The 23,185-nt window shown below is 43.2% G+C and overlaps 2 long non-coding RNA genes across 2 annotated transcripts in view; both read right to left on the reverse strand.

The window, feature by feature from the left end:
• Nucleotides 1–212: 212 nt before the first annotated feature.
• LOC134739679 (uncharacterized) lies at nt 213–11,298 on the reverse strand. Its single transcript, XR_010126547.1, has 4 exons — nt 10,868–11,298; nt 9,382–9,850; nt 2,963–3,170; nt 213–2,320 (listed from the first exon to the last, which is right to left on the reverse strand). It is a non-coding gene; the product is annotated as an uncharacterized LOC134739679 (long non-coding RNA).
• A 1,611-nt stretch (nt 11,299–12,909) lies between these two features.
• Nucleotides 12,910–23,185, reverse strand: part of LOC134739680 (uncharacterized) — an 83,046-nt gene continuing 72,770 nt past the window's right edge. The window contains exon 3 of the long non-coding RNA XR_010126548.1: nt 12,910–13,043. This is a non-coding gene — a long non-coding RNA (uncharacterized LOC134739680). The remainder of the gene's footprint in view (nt 13,044–23,185) is intronic.

Raw genomic sequence — 23,185 nt, forward strand, 5'->3', positions numbered from 1 at the left:
GATTTTTTTAAACTTAGAACTGTTTATTAATTTAAATGATCACTAATATTTTATTTAAAATATCTTTAAAATGAGTCAAGCGTTTTGCATTTTTCTCCAGCACAACTCTAGTTTATTTATTTGCCAATCCTTTTCTGTTTAAACCATTTGTAATTCTTTTTTGCTTAACTCATTCAACAGGCAGCATGAAGGATCACAAAACAAAAATTGTTCTAAATATTTATTTAAAATATCTTTTTCACTTACAAACAATGTCTGTGAAATTCTTAATTAATACAAACAAGAATCTAACTAATAATGATTCAAACTCTCACTATTACGCTAGGTGATTTTTTTTTTACTGTGTTAAAATTGCATTATATAATTTAAGTGGACAACCAAGACATTTCATTTTCGATGTTGATTACAACTTTCAAAATTCGCAATTTACTAACATAATTTATTTATATTGACTTAATATAAGTAAATCAGTTGTGGCTTTTAAAATGCTACATTGCTCATAAATGAATACCAAGCTTATGCATAGCTATCTACAGGGAGGTGAAAAATATTTATCTTCTCTGATATTAACAGACAGTTAAATACAGTACTATCCTTCTCCTATATATCATCACTCAAATAGCTGTTTCCTATGGAGTCCTAGCCAAGTGAAGGAAAAAAGAAAAGATATTGACCTCTAAGATACATGTCAGTTGAATCAGAACTGTGTAGTAATAGAATGCTCGGCAAACACAATGATTTGTAGAATACATTGATACATATTGTGAAGTGGTTGAGAGACAGCCAGTGGTTGCCACAGCTGCCAAACTCCAGTAGAAGTCTGGCGTTGGTGCAGGGCAGAGCTTAGGGCGAAATGTGGTGGGCTGGGGACAATATGGAGGAGGGAGATTTTTCTATTCAGTGCCCAGTTTACTTCACCGCTGAGGGCCAGTATAGTGAAGTTAAAAACCAGTTTCACACACTGTGATGAAATTCTATAAACTCAGGATTATCCTGTCAAATCAAGATGACATGCATCCCATTGTTTAAAAACATTCTAATGGATGCAACTTAGCAAATACTGCTAAGAACAGAACCAGCCGGGCTATGCTGCAGCGTCTCAGACATGTTTCCACTCGCTGCTGCGATGTGTTTGTCAAATAGTTTACTTAGAGAGCTGCGGAGCTATCAGAAAGGAGAAGAGAAGCACTTCGCCCTCACTTGAAGAATAGTAACTGCAGTCAAGTAGAAGACACTTCAAACAAACAAACAAACAGACAGACAGACGGACAGATCTCCCCACTCATTCTACTGGTCTTGTGCTTACCTGTCATTTTTCTTGGCCTCTTGCTTCCCCTCTCTCTCTGATAGCATCTTAAAGGACTCGATGTTGAAATGGTAGCAGGCAGCAGCCCATCTCGAGGTAGCATTAGCATTTGAGAGGAAAGACCTTGAGGACCGAATGTGCTTAGCCATCTTACACATCGAACCTGTGTTGTTCCTCGGTTTTCCTATGGAGAAGGATCCCCCTGTGTGGGACTGGCATCCTCTGAGGACTGCAGGACTGTACCTGGGTGATGAGAAAGGAAGGCAAGGCCATAGCACTATGATTGCAGTGCTCTCCCTAAAAGTCCAGCCTCAAGCCCGAGGCTCAATTTTCCAGTAAGCTGAGAGCATGGAGAACACCAGAAAGCCTTTTCAGTTTCTGCTTATTTCTTCTCTACAGATTTTGAGGGTTGAAAAAGCACATTCCAGAAGAGGCAGTGGAAAATTCTAAAATAAAAGTGAGGCAGAATCAGAGTGAGGGGCATGTCGAGAATGCCCCTACCATCTTGAACAGAGCAAAAGATGGTTCATATGTTGACAGCTCCCAATCCCCCACTTCTGGAGCAGATTTTCCAGGGGGAAGGACATTACAGAGTCCGGATTCCTCTTCCATGATTCCAGCACCTCTAATGTCGTAGGGTCGTGTTATGAGCACCCTAAAGATGGCACTTCAGCACACGGTTCTCTAAATTCTGACTATTCTGTCTTCTTTTAAATCCCTCTGTTTTTCCAAATCCTAAAGCCCTGTGACACACCAGTGATGGAGCCAGCAGCCGGTAAGCGTCTCTCGAGAGAAGGAGCAGGCCAGCAGGGCCTCCACATCTTCTTTCCCCAGCTTCATCCCGGATGCCTGGTACTGTCTCAGGACTGCAAGCACTGAAACGTGAGCCAGGTGTCTCAGGCGGAAACAGCAAACTCCCAACCGAGTTTTTAAGTTCTCAACAATTTGTGGAAATTATGAGATTTTTATGAGCATGTATTTTACAGGACTTCCTAGAATGCCTTTTTGAGAACTCTGGAAGGGGAGGAAGGAAATGTCACCCAAGGGGAAGTAGAATTAAATGTGTACTCTCTCCTGTCTCTCTTTTTCTCTCCTTCCTTCCAGCCCATTGAGAAATCTACAAGCCATCCATCGTCTGACCCCATAAATTTGTCTTTCTGAGATAATAAGATGACACAGCCTTTGCCAGGTCAGATGCTACTTTCATAAAACCTGCTGAGTTGGTGACCCAATGCCGTGAATAAGGATATAATCAAATTTCATATTTCTTCCTTAAGCTTCAGCAATGACACCCACTTTTCATGGACTGTTACTCAGGGAGGATGCATAAATGCCTCTCAGAATCGCCTAATTCAATCTTCATAACAGCAATCGAGGTGAGATTGCTTTGCCCCGTTACAGGCGAGTTCCAAGCACAGAGAACCCAATGGTTTCCACAGGCAACATGTGTAGAAGGGATGGTAACCCACAACTGTCTGAACCCAAGCGCTAAGCTTCAAACCCGCAACTGTCTGAACCCAAGTGCTAAGCTTCAAACCAGACTCTGTGCTGCTTCTGCTTTATATGCAGGCCCTGGCTGAAAACCTTGACTTTACCAGGCAAGCAAGGAGATGCTAAGTCCACTTTGGCTGGAGGCAAGAATTAAGTAGGACTAACCTGGGTGTTACTAATAAGGAGTTCAACTAGGGCCCAGCAATCAAGGAGGGCTTCGTGGAAGAGGTGGAACTTGGAGTGGCCTGGAAGAATCGCATAGAATCAGCAAAACTATGGAAGTGACAATGAGCAGGGAACACACGCAGGTCCCACTGTGACAGGATGCACATGGGTGATGAGCAGACATGTCCTCAGATGGGTAGGCAGGACCCTGGAAAACAGGAAATGGAGTCTGTGTTTGACAGCAGAAGCAATGGCAACCACTGTCATCTCATTCATTCATTTAATAATGGTTTATTGAGGGTATCCTGTCAGGTGCAGTTCTTAGTGGTAGTGACCTAGCAGTGAGTAAGCCAGGCTGAGTCCCTGCCCTCAAAAAACCTCAAGATCCAGTAGTGGGCCAGATGGACATTAACGATGTTTAATAGATCAAGTAGAGTTCCCCTTCGTTGATATTCTATTTCTAAAGATGTCTGTCTTCCCTTCTAATAGATCTCTAAATGACCATGGCCCGAAGTGTCCGTTTCAAATGCTTGTTTCAGCTCTGCCATCCCCACATCAAATCCCACCTCTCTCACACTAAAGCATCATAATATATTTGCGCTGAGAGTTGCCTTAGAAATCATTCAGTATTCAGTTCACGGGGGAAGAAACAGAAAGCCCCTAAAGGTGACCTCATTAGCCTACAGTTGCCCTGAGAACTGGCGACAGAAGCAGATTCCTGTCCAGTCTCCTGATGTGCTCCTCTACTTTTCTCTTCTGGAAGACTCACGATGAGAGAGCCAACTTCTCCAAACTGCACTCTTAGCTCCCTGGGACCCAGCAGGGACCGCTGCCTTCCAGCCAGCAGTTTGAAGAGGGACAGCTACCATCAAACACAAACTTACAGCCTCCCTGATGCCCTGGATGCCAGCAAATGTCTGGCCCAGTCAAGATAAGAGCAAGGCAGAGCCAAGAAGAAATGGGACAGGAGTTCCTCTTTAAATATGTAAAGAATCCTTTCCTAGGTGGAGAAAAGCCGTCCAGCAATGTGAATGATCACCTCTCCATTTATCTGTTTGATCAACTGGAATTTCTATACAGAAGGTTTATACAAAGAAGCCACAAACAACCATTGTCACAATGACCTCTACACAATTCCTTGTGTAAATGCTCTGGAAATGCACCCGGAAGTCTGGAGAAGGTCCAGTCAAACTGGGTGGCAGGAAGAAGCAAGCTCTGGTCTCAGATCTTCAACAGAATCACCTGGACGCTGGGGTTGCCACCATGCTAAGCCGAGGAGGCCTCTGAACGCACAGGAGTGCAGGGTCTGAAGGGAGTTGTTAAAAGGTGGTTCTTGATCCAGGACCATGTAAAGACCCAAGAAAAATAGGTATGCCAAAGAGGACAGTGTATAAGATTCATAAACCAACGACAAACACGCTGGGCTCACTGCTGGTCTCCACAGCTGGTTGGTTCTGTATGGCTCAGCTGCCTCTTTCTCTCTACTTCTGGTTTCAGAAAATACAAGAGAGAGAAGCCGAGTGCTCATCGAGTTTCCTCAAAGACTCAGCAAAAACTAGGCTTTGTGTTCTGAGATCAGGAAATAATAGTGAGAGTCCAAAATTTTCTTCCCTGACAACATCTCCTACTCAAAGAGGGCCTGGAAGTCACCCCACTAGAATCAAAGCCTTGACATTTGCAGGCTCATAGTTTATTGCTTCTTCTCCCATCTGCCTGTTGACAGATAAATCCCAGAGGGAATAAAAACAACACATTGCCCTCAGCAGATTACTCTTCACTGAAGAATACCAGTCTTTTAACACTCCGCCACAGAAATAGCTTTCTGCCGGCTGATGGCTTGTTGCGCTGCACTAAGATAGCCCGCATACCTTGAAGCTTCATCAAGCAAAGCCTATGATTTCACAGACCCAGAAATGTTTGCTTTCTCTAAGCCAATAACATATGCTTGGGTTTATGCCAACTCTACCAGAGGCGCACAGATACAATGAGGCATGAAGTTCAGAATAATAGAGAGTTGGAAAGCACAGGAGAACCCATTTAGACCAACTGTTTTGTTGACAAAGGAGCTCCCTGACCCAGAGAGGTTAAGGGTTTGCCGTGGGACGGTGCCCCTGGTTTAAGGCAAAGGCAGCATGAGATGCTGTCCTCTGATCCAGCTTCCTAGGGCTCTTGCCTCTAGGTCACACTGCCTTGAGGCCAGGAGCTGATATTGATTGAACAGATGTGAAAACAGAAGAAAAAAAAATTGTAGTGACTGCCCTCTGACAATTTTCCACTTTCTTTGGACCAATTTTCTTTGCCATTGTCTGGAAAAAAAAAAATGTCCAGAAGAGAGTTTTAAATTCAGGAAGTGGTTCCGGAACTAGAAGAAGACACACCTTGATGACAGTAATATAGTCTAAGTGAGAAGGAACAAGCTCTTGAATGTTTCTAGAAAACCCACATATGATAGGAGACCATAAAATTATACTTCGTCATATGGACTTCCAGTTTGAGAAAACTTAGTGGCTAAACAAAGGTGCCACTTGAGAGATGCAGACAGAAATCAGCCTCCGCTTTAAGAACAGGTTGCTACGCTGGAGAATGAGAAGAGGAATGGGGTCCAGAGGCTGAAGGTCTGGACCAATCTCCTTTCCCAGATAAGCGCCTGGACCATGGTTCCTCAGAAGCCACGTGTAATTACCAGCTCTCTTTGGCTACAGAGCACATGCCCAGGAGGCTTGGAGAAGCAGGAATTTAAAACATGCTCGTTTCAGAGCCAAGATTGGTGACAACACCATCAGTTACTGTTTGGGCTTCGGGAAGCCCTGGGCTGCAGCACTGGGTCTGGTGTCCTGGGCTGTGTGGGACCTCAGCAAGGTTGTTTCCTGAAATGAAAGCTCCTCTTCTGGAGGATGACACACCAGGACCACCTGCAGACGATGTTTATGAATCCCCCAGCAGGGGTGGATTGATCTTACAATGGGACTGTGTAATATAAACATTTCATTATTCTACAAAAGAATATGCACAATACCACCTAAGGTTCTCTAAGAATAGGGTTGGAGAGTGACAATGAGAAAGCGCCACTCAAAAAGAAATAGAGCCTCGTTCCTTTTATACAACATTAATATTAACTTTACCTACAGGGGAAAAAAATGGCATTTTACCTTGAAAGTTATTTGTAAACTCTCTCCACACCATGAGATAAAATTAGTGCAGAGCTCGGAACTCTGAATTTCCTCATTTGGGAGCTAATAGACTTTAATGGGGGCTCTTCTTGGCATGCAAATGAACGTGTGTGTCTCTGAGTGCATGTGTCTGTGTGTGTACACAGGTCCCTTTGAAGTTTATTTACTTGGTAGCACTAATTGTAAAAGGGCACACCCAGGGGAATTTAATGAGGTGACATGCTAGAATATAGACAATAGAAAGGGAATTAATATTTTCCTCATAATAGCAAGTAGGTGAAGTCAAATATGAGGAAAGAAGGAAAGAAAAAGGAAGGCAGGGAAAGAGGGAAGGAGAGGAGAGGAACAGGTTTTGATGATCGTAGATAAGAACCAATAAACACTGTTGCTTCACATTCCTGAGCACAACTTGGCAGAATTTATTTATTGGGAATCAATTGCTTTTAACCTAATACAATCTATTCAGTGCCTATTAGACCTCAAAAAAAATCGTTTGCTAGAGATGTAATTTGAAAACAACACTGACTTCTAAACCAAATGGATGTTTTCTAAACCAAATGAGGTTTATGTTAATTGAGAGCTGAGTATATTCTAGAAACAGCAGGAAAGCACACGACAAGCCCTTTGGTTTTGTCTGGACACCTTCTGGAGAGGTGCCTCTAGCAGGTGGGGGTGTGGATTCCAGTGAAGTGAGATTACGCTATATTTGGGTATAAACAAACTCCATGTGGCATTGGGACTTATGACCACTGAGACTGCCTGTGGGAACATGTACAAGCTCAGATACTACAAACTGTGTTCCTGTGGTAGCCATAACATAACTACTTTAGGTGATTACACATCTACAAATGAAAATAAACTGTGAACAAGGCCTCACTTCACACTGCATCAAAGGCTCCAGAACGTCCTTCAGAACAGAAACAGCAAGGTGAGAAAAGCCTCCAACATTGGGAAATCTCTCTACACAGACCTGTCCTTGCCTGCGTCTTCTGCCAATGACCTCACACCTAGATCACGATGGTCTTAGCCCTGGTCCATTAGCAGAAGGGAAGGATGGCTGGCAAAGAATGCTGCACAGAGAGGAGGTCCGTGTGAAATCATTGGCTCCAGGGGCTCAATCCCTGGTTGCCTGACCTTGAATTATTCTCTTAACCTCTCTGACCTTCCATATTTTCATCTCTTAATAGTAATAGTTGCCCAACCCATGCCAGCAAAGAAGGCATGAGGCAAACAAGGTAATTGTGTAGGCATGCTTTCTGAAATGCAAAATCCTGCAATACATTGTCATCGTAGTCTTTGGTTCTTTGAAGTCATCGTTATCCTTGGAAAAGGGAAAATTGAGACCTGTGGTTCATCAATCCAAATCTAGGGTTTAATGCACTCCTTGACATTCTGTTCCACTCAATGTGGAAGATGAATTCTCACTCTGATGAAGAACTAAGCCATGGGGTCTTTGCCTGCAGAGAGAAGCTACCAGTGCCACAGACACAGGCCTCCAGGGCGGCTCTCTCTGCAAAAGGCCACCGTTTGTGTCATCTTGATCATGGCCAGGGCAACATCTTCTTTGGCAAATAGTCTAGGAAGTGAGCCACAGGACTCATTCTGCATTCAAGTCACTGAAATTCCAGCTGAAATAAATGTTGTTTTGTGGAAGAAAACAGTATCCCTCGTTTTTTATGTATCTGTTTAGTAAGAGTTTAAATAGCTGCTGACTCACACCAATTAATCACACTTGAAAAAAAAAACTAATCATTTTAACAAACAAAACTCAGACCTATATTTAATTGCCATAAAATGGAATGAAATTAAACCAGGTGGATTTAAACAAACGTATGCCTAGAGCACCTATAAGGGCCTGGACCCTCTGCTAAGTGGTTCAAAGAACACAGACGTGAAGAAGATACAGTCCCTAAAACACAATTCCAAAAATTTGGATTTGGATTAAAGCAACCAGGATAAGATTCAAACTCTTAGTTTGCCTAAAATCCTAAAGTCTTTGAGCCAACAGATATCCTGAGGTTCTTTTCTAAGTCATTTGTTGGCAGATCTCTTCTGTAGTAATCATACTTAGACCACCGTGCTTCCATGGGCCTCTGTGATCAGACTTAGGTAACCTTACGTTTCTTAGGAACCTGTTCACCTTTGAAATCACTTGAAACAGGAAATTCTCTGCTGTAGCTGCAACAGATGCCCAAGGTTCAGATTAAGCTAATTTCCCTTCTCGACCATAAGCGGATGTTTTAAAGCTCACCATTCATACCTTCGGAAGATGATTTTCCTAGTCTGTTTGGGCTGCTGTAACAATAGACTGTGTGGCTTATAAACAACAGAAATGTATTGTTCAGTGTCTTGCAACTCTAGAGCCTGGGAAGTCCAAGATCAAGGTATCTGCAGATATGGTGTCTGGTGAGGTTCCCTGCTTCATAGATGGCAGCTTCTAGTGGCGTCCTTGTGTGGCAGGAGGGGCCAGGGGCCTCTCTAGGGCTCTTTTATGAGGGCACTAATCCCATCCATGAGGGTTCCAACCCTATGACCTCCTCACCTCCTGAAGGTCCCATCTCCTAATACCATCGCCCTGGAAGTGAGAATTTCAACTTACGAATTTTGAAGACACACAAACATTCAGATAGTAGCAATGACTGAATAATTACCCACCACGTTTCCTCATTCATTCATTTATTCATCAAAATTGATCTCAGTGCTGCTTCTCTGCACCAGGGGCTGTAGACCAGAGGCTCTGGGCACATGAGAGTAGGGGAAACCTGGTCCTCCCCATTCAGAAGTCAGTAATGATAGCAAAGGAAAGTAAACACGCAGATACCTGCAGAGGGGGCAGCATTGGAGAAGAGGGAGCCACCGCCCATCCCCAAGGCTGCTGGGGGATGGGGATGGATGACAAGGAAGGCTTCATTTTAGTGGAGCCCAGAAGAATAAGCATCCTGTGCTCGTTCCTGCATCCTTTCTGATTGGCCTGTTCTTCACCCCGAATCTCAATTTCCTCCTCCCATTCTCCAGGTGTGCTGAACCTTGCTGACTCTGCCACACTCGCCTGCTAACCATCCTGTAGACACCTGCATCCTCTGCCCCCAGTATGTCCCATGGGCCAGCACAGGCCCCATCTCATCTTCCTCAGCAGGATTTCCAGCCATGTTGCCAGTTATGGGAAACCCTAATGAACTGGGAGGTGGGTTGGAGGTCAGGGATCCGTCCCTCTCACCTGGTGGCTGGATCAGGATAAAGGGCATTTACCGGAGCACGATGTTGGCAGTCCCTTGGTGTTTCCTTGTGGGGTGGCATCTCGTGCACAGCTTGCTCTCCTCCCCATTCCTCACATTGCTGTCCCCTGCTTGGATCCAGCAGACTGCTTAGATGGGTCTTGGCAGCTCAGGGAGATATTTGCTCTGCTCCTCCTTTCCTTTGGGGTGGTTTTCTTCAACTCGCCTCTCCTGCTGAAGTTCTAGGGCCTGGGGCCTGAGACTCTTGTGGGGCCAAGGCAGTCCACAGCCTGTTTGTGTTCTCCACCTTCGAGCCTCCCTCTCTAGAGAAAGAGGCCAATGGCACTGTGTGGTCCAGTCTACCTACCTGGAGATGACTGTGTTCCATGTGTGAACTGACACGGCGCTTTGATCTGCATCTTTGCCCTGGGAAACTGGGAGGATGCCACGTGGCTGGTGAACACCCTGGAGATCAGGCCTCTGGATCTGGCTGAGCATCACAGCTGTGGAACAGCAGAGCTGTCAGGGTTTCTGCCTCCTCTGCACCCAACACCTTCAACATCTATCCCCAAATCTCACTGTGCTCCTTCCTGCTTTGGGGTGTGATTTTGTTCCCTGATAGACTGTCAGCTCCCCGAGGACAGGAATCATGTCATCTAGAGATTTGTGACCTTCATCACACTCAGCTCAGCATAGAGCCTTGGGAGGTGCTGTGGGGAAGCGTTTGCTGGTGGGCTGGCCATCCTCACCAGCCTGGTGGGGACCCGAAGGCCACACCTGACACCCACTGCTCTATGCTTCTGTGACACATGCCAATTTGTGCAATCTCATCTCGTGACCAAGCGCAGCTCAAATACATGCACCAAAGCAGGGACTTGCACACTTGTTTTACTATGATCCACGGTGAGAAATACGGTGACATGACCTGCATCACACACATACGTAACTGAAACAAGGGCATCGTAGATGAACCTTATGCTATGGGATGTGCATTTTCTGTTTTTTTGTTTTGTGTTCTAGTCTACTCTGATCTTTCTGTTCTAATCTGTCTAGTCTGTCTTTCCTATTTTATTTTTTAAATGCCAGCAGGGTATTTGCTAAATTGATGCCACAACCCACCAATGATTGCAAAACTTTGCTCTGCAAAGTTTCCTGACATCTTGGAGCTCTGTGGGGGAAATCCTGGGTTGCAAAAACAAATAAGGGTGCAGTCCTAGCCCCCAGGAAGCTCACTTGGGAGTCAGGTGGGGGTGGGGAAGCAATCACATTAAAAATCATAACATATTTTCTCATTAGCATTTTCAAAATTAATATGCATTATGCAAGCGATGTGTCTTTTATTCCTAGAAAAGCTGTTACTAAATCAATGGTGTGTGTTACAATGAACAGTATCTCAGAAATGAGGACACACAGTGTGGTGCCATGCTCTAAGGATGGAAGTCTTCATCTAACTAGCTTGCCTAGGGCTCCCACTGTGAATGCCCCAGGTGGGCCACTCAGCTCATCTCAGGACAAGTCACCTGTGCCTCCCAGATGGCTAGAGGGTGACTCCCTCTACCAATCACCCATTTACAGGAATCTTCAAGGAGAACTTCAATTTGGACTCCTGCCAAGTGAGCACTACCAAAGACCTTGATGCCAATATTACTCCACCAGGCCAAGGTGAACAAACTTTTTCTGGAAAGGTCCACACAACAAATACTTAGACTCTGCAGGTCATATGGTCTCCATCACAAATGCTGAATTCTGTTCTTGGGGCACGAATACACAAAGAACAAGTGTGGCTGTGTTCCCATAAAACTTCATCTGTGGACATTGAAACTGGAATTTCATATCATTTTCACATGTCATAAAATATTTATTCTTCTTTTGATTTTCTTTTCAATATTTAAGAATGTAAAAACCATGCTTAGCTCACAGGCCATACAAAAACAGGCTGGAGCTGGATTTGGCTTCAGGAACCGTAGCCTACTGAGCTCTGTTCCAAGCCAATCGGACCTTTCAGGATGGAAAATATTTCATATCCACCAGGAGCGGAGATGTGCCACCTTCGGCTGCATTAGACTCTGAAACACAGACAAACAGAAGAAGCCATCCAGTAGTTTTCTCTTGATGTATATACCACAGAAAAGTCATGTGGTGAATACAAAGTGTTGATGAAGAGGTTTTCGCCTGGGGCAAAACCATCTTAAAACTACTACAGTTTTCTAAAAAAGAAGGAGAGGTTACAAATGGAAGGGCTGGCACTAGTCTTGTGGGCACAACTCCTTTCAGGATAAAAGAAATAAATCCACCTTTTAAAGCAATCAGGCAGGCTCAGCCCATCATGTGGATTTTTAATATTGCGTGTTGTTCCAGGATAAACTGTCACCTTGTTTCACATTGTATTAATCCAGTCTTAGCTATGATGGAAAATGTTCATAAGCCAGGGGGCAGCAAGTGCAATGAAGGGTCCTGATTAACCTCCAATGTCCAATGAGCAGCTGCACAGACCAGTCTCATTACTGTGTGGCTGGTGTACCAAAGTGTGGCGCTGACCAGGCACGGTGGCTAACAGCTAAAATCCCAGCACTGTAGGAGGCCGAGGTGGGAGGATCACTTGAGGCCAGGAGTTCAAGACCAGCCTGGGCAACATAGTGAGATCTTGTCACTACAAAAAAATTTTTGTTTAAATTTAAACTTGGCTAGGCATGGTGGTGCATGCCTGTAATTCCAGCTACTTGGGAGGCTGAAGTGGGAGGGTCGTTTGAGCCCAGGAGTTTCAGGCTGTAGTGAGCCATGATCATGCCACTACACTCCAGCCTGGCTGACAAAGTGTCTAAAAAAATATGGTGCTAAGTACTTGGGCAGACCTTGGTGATGTTCTCCACCCTCGTACTGGGATGTACATCTGTACCATTTCTTAAGGCATTAAAGAGTGCAGGACACAACCAGACAACTTGGTCACCCCTCCATCACACCTGCTCTCTGTTCTTTTATTTACCACATTCATATATGCTCATTTTAAAAATTCAATCCAGAAATGTCCATGCTAAATAAACAAAAGACCCTGCCCTGCCCCTTCCTCAACCAATTTCATTCCCCTCCCTCACAAAACATTACTGTGGGCAGCTTGGCGTGCCCTGTGTAAACACACACCCACACGCACAGACACCATGTATGTGTTTGTGCCATTGTCATGTGTTTTGAGCTGTTTCCCAGCACTTTGTGTTGTGACCTAATGAGGCTCTCCATCCTTGTCGGTGCACGTGGAACCCCCTCATTCTCACTGAACAGCCTCAGGCTCCTTCACATGCTGCATCTTCTTTACAGCCTACCAGTTAAACCCAATGTTTTTACCTTGGAAAATGTCACGGGCTTTTCTCCAGAAGCAGCAGTGAGCTGGTTCACTGACGTTTAGTGACTTGTTCGGTTGTGCTCCTCGCATTCCATTACTGCCGCACCTACAGACACATTGGTGTTTCACAAAAAGGCAAATTCCAAAAGGCGACTGGGAGGGGCTTGCTAGCCGAGGTTCTTCTGCAGAGTGTTTTTTGGTCTTAGTGCTTCTGAAATGCATTTTAAAATAAGCCAAACTGGTCATGTGGCATCTGTGATATTATCCAGGAAAGTGTGACTTGAGGGAATTCCTCCAGAATCAAAGATGTCTGAACGTGTCTGCATGAACAGAACCCAGGATGCTCCTTACTGAGCAGGCTGTGCAGAACAAATGCAGGCCAGGAAGAAAAGAGGAACAGGTAGGTTGGTGACATGGTTTGGAATGGGGAAGTTCGTGTGTGTGTGTGTATATATATATAAAACTTCATTGAGGTATAATTCATATACCACAGAATTTCCTTTTAAATATACAATTGGCTCATTTGCAGTACGTTTTTAGAGTTGTACGCCACCATCACAAGCTCATTTTAAAACATTTCCATCACCCCAGAAGAAGCCTCGTGCCATGAGCAGCCACTGCCCACTCCCACTCCGAGCACAACCACCACCACCCGTCTACTTTCCCCTCTACATATTTGCCTTTTCTGGAAATTACATAACATGGAATCATTCAATATGTGGTATTTTGAAGCTGGTTTCTTTCACTCAGCATCATATATGTTAACTATTTTTTTTTGAGACAGAATCTCACTCTGTTGCCTAGGCTGGAGTGCTGTGGTGCCATCATAGCTCACTGTGGCCTCAATCTCCCAACCTCAAGCCATCCGTCTACCTCATTCTCTCGAGTAGCTGGGACTACAGACAAGTGCCACCATGCCTGGCTGATTTATTCTTATTATGATCATTAATTATTTGTTTATTTTTAGTAGAGACAAGGTCTTGCTATGTTGCGCAGGCTGGGCTCGAACTCCTGAGTTCAAGCGATCCTCCCACCTCAGCCTCCCAAAGTGCTGGGATTACAGGCGTGAGCTATGGCACCCAACAGCACTTCATTCCTTGCTGTGGCTGAGCATTCTTCTGTTGTGTAGATACAGCACATTTTGTTGATCCAGTTGCTGATTGATGGACATTTGGGTTGTTTCCACTCTTTCGTTATTACAAATAATATTGCTATGCACCTTTGCATACAGGTCTTTGTGTAGACACATGTGTCATATTTTCATTTCTCTTGTGTAGATAGATACTTAAGAATGGAATTGCTGGGTCATATGGTAAATCTATGTTTAACATTTTAAGAAACTGCCAAACTATTTTCTAAACTGGCTCCACCATTGAAAGTATGTAAATTTGCTACTTGCTTACAAAATACTTAATTGAGGCATAATTGACAAACACAGAGTTGTACATATTTAATGTGCACAATTTGATGAGTTTGGAGAGACACATGCAGCCATGAAGCCATCACTGCAGTAACTGCCGTAAATATATCCATCACCTCCATAAGCTTCCTCTCGCCCTATTCACTGATTTTGATAAGAACACTTGGCATCTACACTCTTGGGAAATAGTTAAGTATATAAGGCAGGATTGTTACTATAGGCACCATGCTGTACCCTAGATCTCCAGCACTTACTCATCCTGCAGAACTGACACTTAGAACCTTTTGACCATACCTCCCCCTCTCCTCCTGTCCCCAGCACCTGGTTACCATTGATTCTACTGTCTGCTTCTATGAGTTATACCTGACACTAAGACTCCTAGGAAAAAAAAAAAAGACAGAGAAAAAGCTTCCTGACTTTGGCCTTGGCAATAATTTTATAAGTACGACCACAAAAGCACAGGCAACAAAAGCAAAGATAGGCAAATTGGATTTCGTCAAACTATAAAGCCTCTGTACAGCAAAGGAAACAACCAACAAAAGGAAAATGCAACCTACAGAATGGGAGAAGATATTTGAAAATCATATATTTGATAGAAGATTAATATTCATAGTATCTGAGGAACTTTTACAACTCAATAGCAGAAAAACAAAATAACCAGATTGAAAACTGGGCAAAGAAACTGAATACGCATTTCTCCAAAGAAGACATACAAATGGCCAGCATGTATATGAAACAGTCGATATCACACTCATCATCAGGGAAATACAAATCAGAGCTCAGAACCATGATGAAATTTATTTCACATCCCTTAGAGTGACTATTTCATGTGTGTGTGTGTTTATGTGTGTGTGTATATATATGTGTGTGTGTGTGTATATATATATATATATACACATAGATACATATATATAAGTAAAAAAATGTTGGCGAAGATGTGGAGAAATTGGAACCCTTGTACACTGTTGGTAGGAATGGAAAATGGTACAAGCATTGTGGAAAACAGCATGGAGTTTCCTCAAAAAATTAAAAATAGAACTGCCATGTGACCCAGCAATCCCACTACTAGGTATATATCCAAAGGAATTGAAATCAGCATGTTGAAGAGATACCTGCACTCCTATGTTTATCACAGCATTATTCACAACATCCAAGATATGGAATCATGTCTTTTGATGGAATGTCTTTTGATGGATGAATGGATAAAGAAAATGTGATATTTAAATATAATGGAATATTATCTAGCTTTAAAAAAAGAAGAAAAATCTGCCATTTGTGACAACACCAATGATCCTAGAAGACATCATGCTAAGTGAAATAGGGCAGACACAGAAGAACAAATACTACAGGAGCTCGCTTATATGAAAAAGACATTTGCTTTTCAAAAACAATCTTGAGATTGTTATTTAATAGCCCAAGAGTAACTTAAGATTAATCATTGCAACTTGTTGGCCCCGTTCTGGGGAAAAGGCATTTATTTGAAGTTATTGTGTAGATAACCAATGTCATTCAATGGTTTTGAGTGATTTATAATCCTGGGGATTTCCGTTCTCCTCTGATTTGAAACAACAAGCATATTCAGGAGACTTTGCCCCATTCTGACTGTTTCTATCACAGCTATGGTGCCTGGGTAGTCTACCTTTCCAACACCAGCCTCTCGCTGCGTGTGTGAGAGAAAGAGATCAAAGCAGGAACAACAAAATCCAGATGCAAATTTACTACATAAATAAATGCTTTAATAGTCTGAAAATGTTTGTGACCTTTTATTTTTTAAAACATCTGCTCCTGCATTAGTCATGCTCTCTTCCAGTAATAATTAGCGAGTGTATTTATATATATCACTCAGGGCGAGCTCTTGTGATTTTTATGTTTCTAGTAGGGCTTTCCATCACAGCCCAGGAAGAAGCCCCCTTGAGAAGTTCTCCCTCTGATCCACCAGCACCCCTTTCTCCTTTCCCAAACTCTCCCTTTCACCTGGCTCCGCCCAACCCCATGAACAGCTGAATCGTGTTTTCCTGCCACCCTCCGGAACACTGTCTTTCTGAGAGTGTTCTCAGAGTCTCTGATCACTCTCTTACTCTATTTTTTTGTTTAAAAAGCTACTTCTACTCTATCACTGAATGAGCAAGGCTGTTGCTCCAGCAACCAGCAACTGTTTACGCTTCCTACACCCTGACCTGGGTGCAGGGGACTTCTTTTCCTCTCTGTCTCAGGACATCTCTGGTATACTTTTTCAGAAAGTCTTTTCTGACTCAGAGTAAAGTGATGTGGCTGGACACCAAGACTCAAACCGACCAGGACTTTCATCTTTCATAGGCCTCAAAGTAATGGAAAAGAGCTGTTTAAACTCAGGAGATTTCCTCCTGGCATGAAAGTCAGTGACATGTTCCTTCCTTTTTCTTCCTCCCTTGCCCCCAGCTGCAGTAATGTCCTTCCTTTCCCACCTCCAGGAGTGTCTTCTTCCTTGTTCCCACCCCTACAATTCCTGATATGGAGTCAAAACGATGATATTCCTGCTGGGCAGACATCCTGTGTGCAATCCCAACCACAACTCACAAGGTGAGTTCTCTGAGGGTGCGATGCAGGTGTATCAGAAAGGGATTTATAGATAACTTAGATGTGTCCCTTTTTATCCCTGGGAGCAAAAACAGCTGCCTAGAGCTGTGAGAAGGGATGGCTTCACTGTCTCTCTAGAAGTTCCCCCAGCATCAACAGTCATTTTCTAATTCCCCTCCTTCAGTGTGGTTGGCCCTGTGGTGACTACCTGTCGTGGCTTAGAACTCTAAGGCATAGTTCCTTAAATATTTGGTGCCTCTCATCTGCTGGAGGAGAGGTACTAGAATTAGCCCCGTCATTGAGGTCATCCAGTTCTTTTGTTCTCCCAGTATTGGTATAGTGTATGTAAATTTCTTTACTCTTGGAATAGGCCGATTTCAAAAGGAAGTCTCTAGTTGGCAAAGTGGCATATTTCTAGTGAATTTGGACTTTTCCTTGTGTCTCACAAGATATCCACCCTTCAGAAGTGGGATCCCTGGACTTTTAACCTAGCTATCCTATTGGCAGGTTGGCCCCATCACCCCAAGCATCTCCTTCTCCATATCCCCATCGGAAATATCGTATCTTTCCCTAAAGGGATGGAGAAGAACATCTTTTCTTGTGGAAATATGTCTCCCTCCTTGAATCTTTTTCCTGCCACACCCCATCAATGCCCCACAGCTGAGATGCAAATGTTAACTAGTCCTAGGCCCCAGCCACGTAGGAAGTGAACTCTCTAAGTTTAACCTCTCCTCCCACACCAATGGGGAGCATCAGATCTAGTCTAGTGAAGAAGAGAGTAGGTCCTTCAAACCAAGGTCTTTTCCAATATCTCTTAGTTTATGTTTCGGCTGAAACTCGAAACTAAACTAAAACAACAACATCAAAAGATATTACATTGCATAGCCATGTTGCAAGCTCAACTTTAAAAAGAAGAATGTCTTTCTGTCAAACAGAGTGGATTTGAGTCATTGTGGTCCAAACCCATGAAAAGACAAATCTCTCCATTATGATGGCAGCCACTCTAGGACAAATCTCTCCATTATGATGGCAGCCACTCTATTCATGGAGTCCAGGGATCCCCAGTATTACACAGAGGCACAAATGAGCATCTCCCTGCTTTACCCAGAGCCTGGGAACATGAAGGATCTGCTCTTGATCAGATGATTTTAATCTGCTGCTTCTTTTCATTAGGATATGCTGGTTTGAGACAAATGTGCTCTCATCCTGGACTCGCCAGCCTGGACCACAGTCTAGTCATGGGCTGGTGCTGGGACCAATCAGGGTGCCAAGTCCCAGGCGGGGGCTGGGAGAGGAAGGTGCTGGGCATCAGTGTGGTATCTGTACCAACAAGGAGGAAGGAGAAAGTAAAGATGAAGACAATACCAAGAGGCAATAGTGTGCAGAGAGGAAAGCGTCCCAAGTCTGGCCATCATTTGTAGAAGTGACACATGAAAGTCAGACATTCCATAGTCAGAATCTTTCCACATTTGATAAAAGAGTGTGAATATGTTAGTCCATCATCCAAATGATTTATAGTATGTAATGCCAGCCCTCACTTATATGAAGGAATTCAATCAATGAGCTCAGACCCATACATACAGCAATGTGTGAACTCTAATCATTGCTAGACTACTCAGCTGAACCTCAAAACTTGAGTATTAGTCCCCTTGGAATCTCATGTTAAAACTGAATCCCCATTGTAGTGACATTAAGCGGATAGAAAATCCAACTATGTATGGTATTTGAGAGGTGAGACTTTTGGGAGGTAATCAGGATTAGATAAGATCATGAGGGTGAGGCATTAGTAGTTTAAAAGAGAAAAAAGAGAGACCCAAGCTGGCATGCCCAGCCCCCTATCAGGTAATGCCCTGTGCCACCTTGGGACGGGGCAGTGAGTCCCCACCACAAGAAGACCCTCACCAGATGCAGCTTCTTGACCTTGGGCTTTCCAGCCTCCAGAACTGTAAGAAATAAATTATTTTTAAAATTAATTACCCAGTCTCAGGTATTCAGTTATAGCAAGAGAAAAAGGACTAAGACCTCCTCTCTCCAGAAAAATTTACATCCAAGCACACATTTTTACAAGGAATTTTGAGTGACTTCACAGATCATAAAGCCATATGAAGAACTCTGTCTTAGAATCATGCTGCACAACCTTTTTAGAAAATAATCCACATTTGGGAAATGTAAAAATCTCATATGCTCTTAATGTTAATTGCAAAACAGACCAAATAGTGTAGCTTAAAAAAAAAAGAGCAAAGTGGTGAGATGGAGACAAAGCTTTTCCTAACTAAAAGGCCCACTTTCAATTCTTGGAAATGACTGCCCTACAGATGCATGGAATAGCAGGCAGGGCAGAGGCTAAGCCCCAGCAATAGGAGTAATTAATATCACAGAGCATTTGTGGGTTATTTCATTCTTGACATATGATCAGGTTTGATTCTTTCACAGTCCATAAGAGGGGTAAGAGGAGTAGTATACATTTCATGTTTAACTTGCCAGGGTCACATGACTAATAGACTTGAACCTGTGTCTTCTGTCTTTCAATCTTATGTTCAGCCTACTCTTTTTTCTCCTGGTATACCTTATCTTGTTGAATCTATCAAAGTTTGCGATACCAAAGTGAACAAAGTTCACATACAGCTAGAAGTTCATTCTGTCTCTGGAAACAGACCTAGTAGGATAAGGAAGTTTGAGTGGTCCAATTGTCAATAAAATATGAGTCTATCAACTTTTTCCAAAAGAGCACTTTAAATCATTTTGTCATTTTCTACAAACAAAATAAGAAATGTTGATTATAGAAACTGTAACAATTAATTGTAATTGTTACAGTGATCAATTATTAATAGAACTGGAATTTTAAATGAGAATATGAAATAGTCATTTCCCCACTTCGGAACCTGGTGCATCTCTGTTGGAACATTGAGCCACTACCCTTTTCCAATCCAAGGACATGGCACTACATAGAGTGAGGGGCTACGTCCAAGCCAGGAGAGAAGGCAAGACGGGTGCAGGGAGGGAAGGCAGCGAGCGACTGCCTCTAAGCAAGGAAGCAGAGAGAATGGCCATGCTGTTGCTCCGAGATCCCAGAATCCTGCTATTATTACCAACCTATCAATTTGCTTTTCTGAATATCTGAGTCCAAGTAGATATTTTTAGGTTTCTACTCTCTTGCTGTTTCAGTGATAAAATCATGAAAAAAAACAACAGAGTAGAAACTCAAAAGTGCATTTTTTTCTGTTACCGAGTGGGTTTTCGAATGGACAGGATGTTCTACACTGCTTACCCTGCAGTGTGACCTTTGCCTTCTTGACATCTCTTTCTGCAGTTGAGTAGAGGAAAGATAACTAAATAAACCTCCCACCTGCCCCTGTCATTCATCCAGATTAAAAAAAGCGTAATGAAAGGTTTTTGTTTTATTTTGAGGATATGGAGGGTACAATTTTTCCCTTGATAACATCAGACTTGAACAACTGCCTTCTCTTCCCAGTTTCACAGCCACTAAAATTCCCTCATCTAGAATTGTGTTGTTGACCTCTTGTGCAAAACGATGCTTCAGAGGGCATGGGGGACGTTTTACACATAACCTACTGCTAATGAGCAGGCCTTTGTGCCAGACAAGTAGCTATTGCAGTTATTACATTGTATTAGTTAGGTAAAATGCAATAAAAATGCTGTAACATGATCTCCCAGATAAGACACAGTTTTTTCTCTTAATGCTGTGGCTTGAATGTGTCCCCCAAAGTTCATCTGTGGGAAATTTGATCCCCCGTATGGCCATGTTGGGAGGTGAGATCTAATTGGAGATGTTTGTGTCACGGGGGCACTGCCCTCATGCATGGATTGATGCCATTATCATGGGAATAGGTTTGTTATTGCAGGATGGGTTCCTTATGAAAGGATGAGTTTGGCCCTTTTGTCTGTCTCGCCCTCTCTTGCCCTTCCACCTTCTGCCATGAGATGACGTAAACAAGAACGCCCCTCAATCTTGAACTTCCCAGCCCCCAGAAGCATGAGCCAAATAAGTCCTTTTATTGTAAATTACCCAGTCAGTGCTATTCAACAGACTGAGACAGTTAGGTAACAAGACAGTGATGAATGGTCCAAGGTGAGAGAGTCTTGACAGCACCTGGCTTACAAGTTTTTCCAACTAACAGGAAAAAAAAACAGAAAAGAGACATCAAATGTATCTTCATTTCTACTCACTTCCCATTGGATCAAACTTAATCCCCTGGTCACAAAGAGCTGCAAGGTAGACAAGAAAATGTGGTCTGCAGATGGGTGATCCTGTTTCCAACAGCTAGAGGGGTTCCAGAAGGCACCATGGGAGAGTGGATACTGGAGAACAGTAAGCCGCCTCTGTCACGTGGGCTGTCTACAGCTGGCTGGCTCGGCTGGAGATCAGCACATGATAAAACCACGCTCAGGAGTCATTTGAACTGTCAGACGATATGCTAGTTAATTTTACTCTATTCTGTGTTGACAGGTTGCCCTGCTATCTCATACCGATTTCTCCCACTTAAGTCAACCCCAGTTACCACTTACGGTCTCCTTAATGAATCTACCTGTAAATTCATAAATTAGTTCACACTTCAAGCAGTTGAACTTGTGTGCTGCCCATACAGTTTTCAGGTAATTGCCTTCTGCCTAGAGCATCAATTGTTAGTAATTTCTTGGTAATCTGTACTGACTATCATTTGCCCCTTTTATGTCCTATTTGGTATCACCCAAAGTTGTCCATTAGGGAATCAGGACCAAGAGGGAGACACCCCTTGGACACCATGCTTCACTTCCCTCTGGAGTCTCCAGCTTCTAGTACCTGCCCTACTTGCCCTGTGTAGTGTAGCCTTGGTTGGGCTATTGTGTCCTGTCCCTGTGACCTGAATTTTCCCCTCCGTTTCTTCTGGTGAAATGGGTAAGAAGGAAGCGATGAGCCAGAGGCATCCATTACCTCTGTCAGGAGCTCTCAAAGCACCGTTCCTTTTGACAAGCACGTAGCTGCTGGAGTTGGATACATAACTGAAGAGAAGCTTGGAGAGCTCAAAGATCTTTGAGTATATATTTAATTGATCTGCATTACGATATTGATCCTATGAATTAAAGTATACATTTTTTATTTTTCATTCACAAAAGCACTAGGAAACTAAGACAAAATTATTTTTCCAAGATTTCACTGTTGTGGAGCCAAAACCAGTGCTACTATTCATAATATCAACTTTTAACCTAAGATCCCTACTTCTAGGCGTCCATGCTAAAGAAATAATCACATATGTAAACAAAGAGCTATGCACAGAGCCGTGCATCCAGCGTTGTTTATTATAGCAAAACACTGGAAACTACCTAATTGTCCAACAAAAGGACAAGCATTAAGAGCATTGCTTCTCAGATTTTAGTCACCTACAATTTTTCTACGTTTACTTAACACTCTTAAATCTGCTTTAAACAAACTGACTCTTTTTTATTTAGCCTCATTCTAAGCAATAATGTCCATGACATAACGTATACATAGAGTAGCTAGATATTTTTTTCTGATATACATTAAAATGAATACAAAACTATTAAATTAAAGGTATTTATCTGGGCTGGTAACAGTGGGTTATACCTGAAATCCTAGCACTTTTGGAGGTAAATGGGGAAAGATCACTGAGCCCAGGAGTTTGAGACCACCCTGGTCAATGTAGTAAGACCACATCTCTATTAAAAATAAAAATAAAAAAATTAGCTGGGTGTGGTAGCACACGCCTGTAGTCCCAGCTACTTGGAAGGCTGAGGAGAAAGGATTGCTTGAGCCCAGGAGTTTGAGGCTGCCATGAGTTATGACGGCACCACTGTACTCCAGCCTGAGCAACAGAGCAAGACCCTGTCTCAAAAAAACACACAATATTTATCTTCACACTAGCTAAAATAACCTTATATGCCATCAGGGACCCATAAACCCTAGGAATGATGAGGAAAGCATGGTCTATCCACACAGCGAAGTATTAGCCATTAATAATCGCTAGGTGGTGAAATTAATTACTTGCTGTTTTCCCTTTTTTTGCATTTTATAAGTATGCATTGATTCTAAACCAGGGACAGAAAAGCTTTATTTTTAGGCCTTCAATTAAGCATGAATTTGGGGAGTCAACAAGCTAGATGTTGCCCAAGGGCACCCATGACACAGATGGATCTACAGTGCTGTGAGCATCAGGTAACGAGTGCATGGAGTGCCAGTGCTGCTCCCAATAAGGAAGCATCTCCCGATTGCTTATGCTCTTCCTGTCCCACGTTGGCTGCAGGAGTATCAGATGGTTTTCCAGGGACCTAAGTGGGAAGAATCCGAATAAGCCCCTCTGAGGACAAACAGATGTCCAATAAGAAATGGTGGCTTTGATTGGCTTGTCACTAGCTGAGACCTCCCTGAGACACCTTAAAAGCCAGCCCTTGAGGCATTTTCACAGGGTTCTCCATTTTTACAGATGGGACCCGCCTGGCCTTCTAAGACCCTCCGGAATCAGAAACAGATGAGGAATCATATGCTGCTGTCACACGTGAGAGCTACTG

This window comes from Pongo pygmaeus, chromosome 5, assembly GCF_028885625.2.
Source record: "Pongo pygmaeus isolate AG05252 chromosome 5, NHGRI_mPonPyg2-v2.0_pri, whole genome shotgun sequence".
Classification (NCBI taxonomy): Eukaryota; Metazoa; Chordata; class Mammalia; order Primates; family Hominidae; genus Pongo; species Pongo pygmaeus.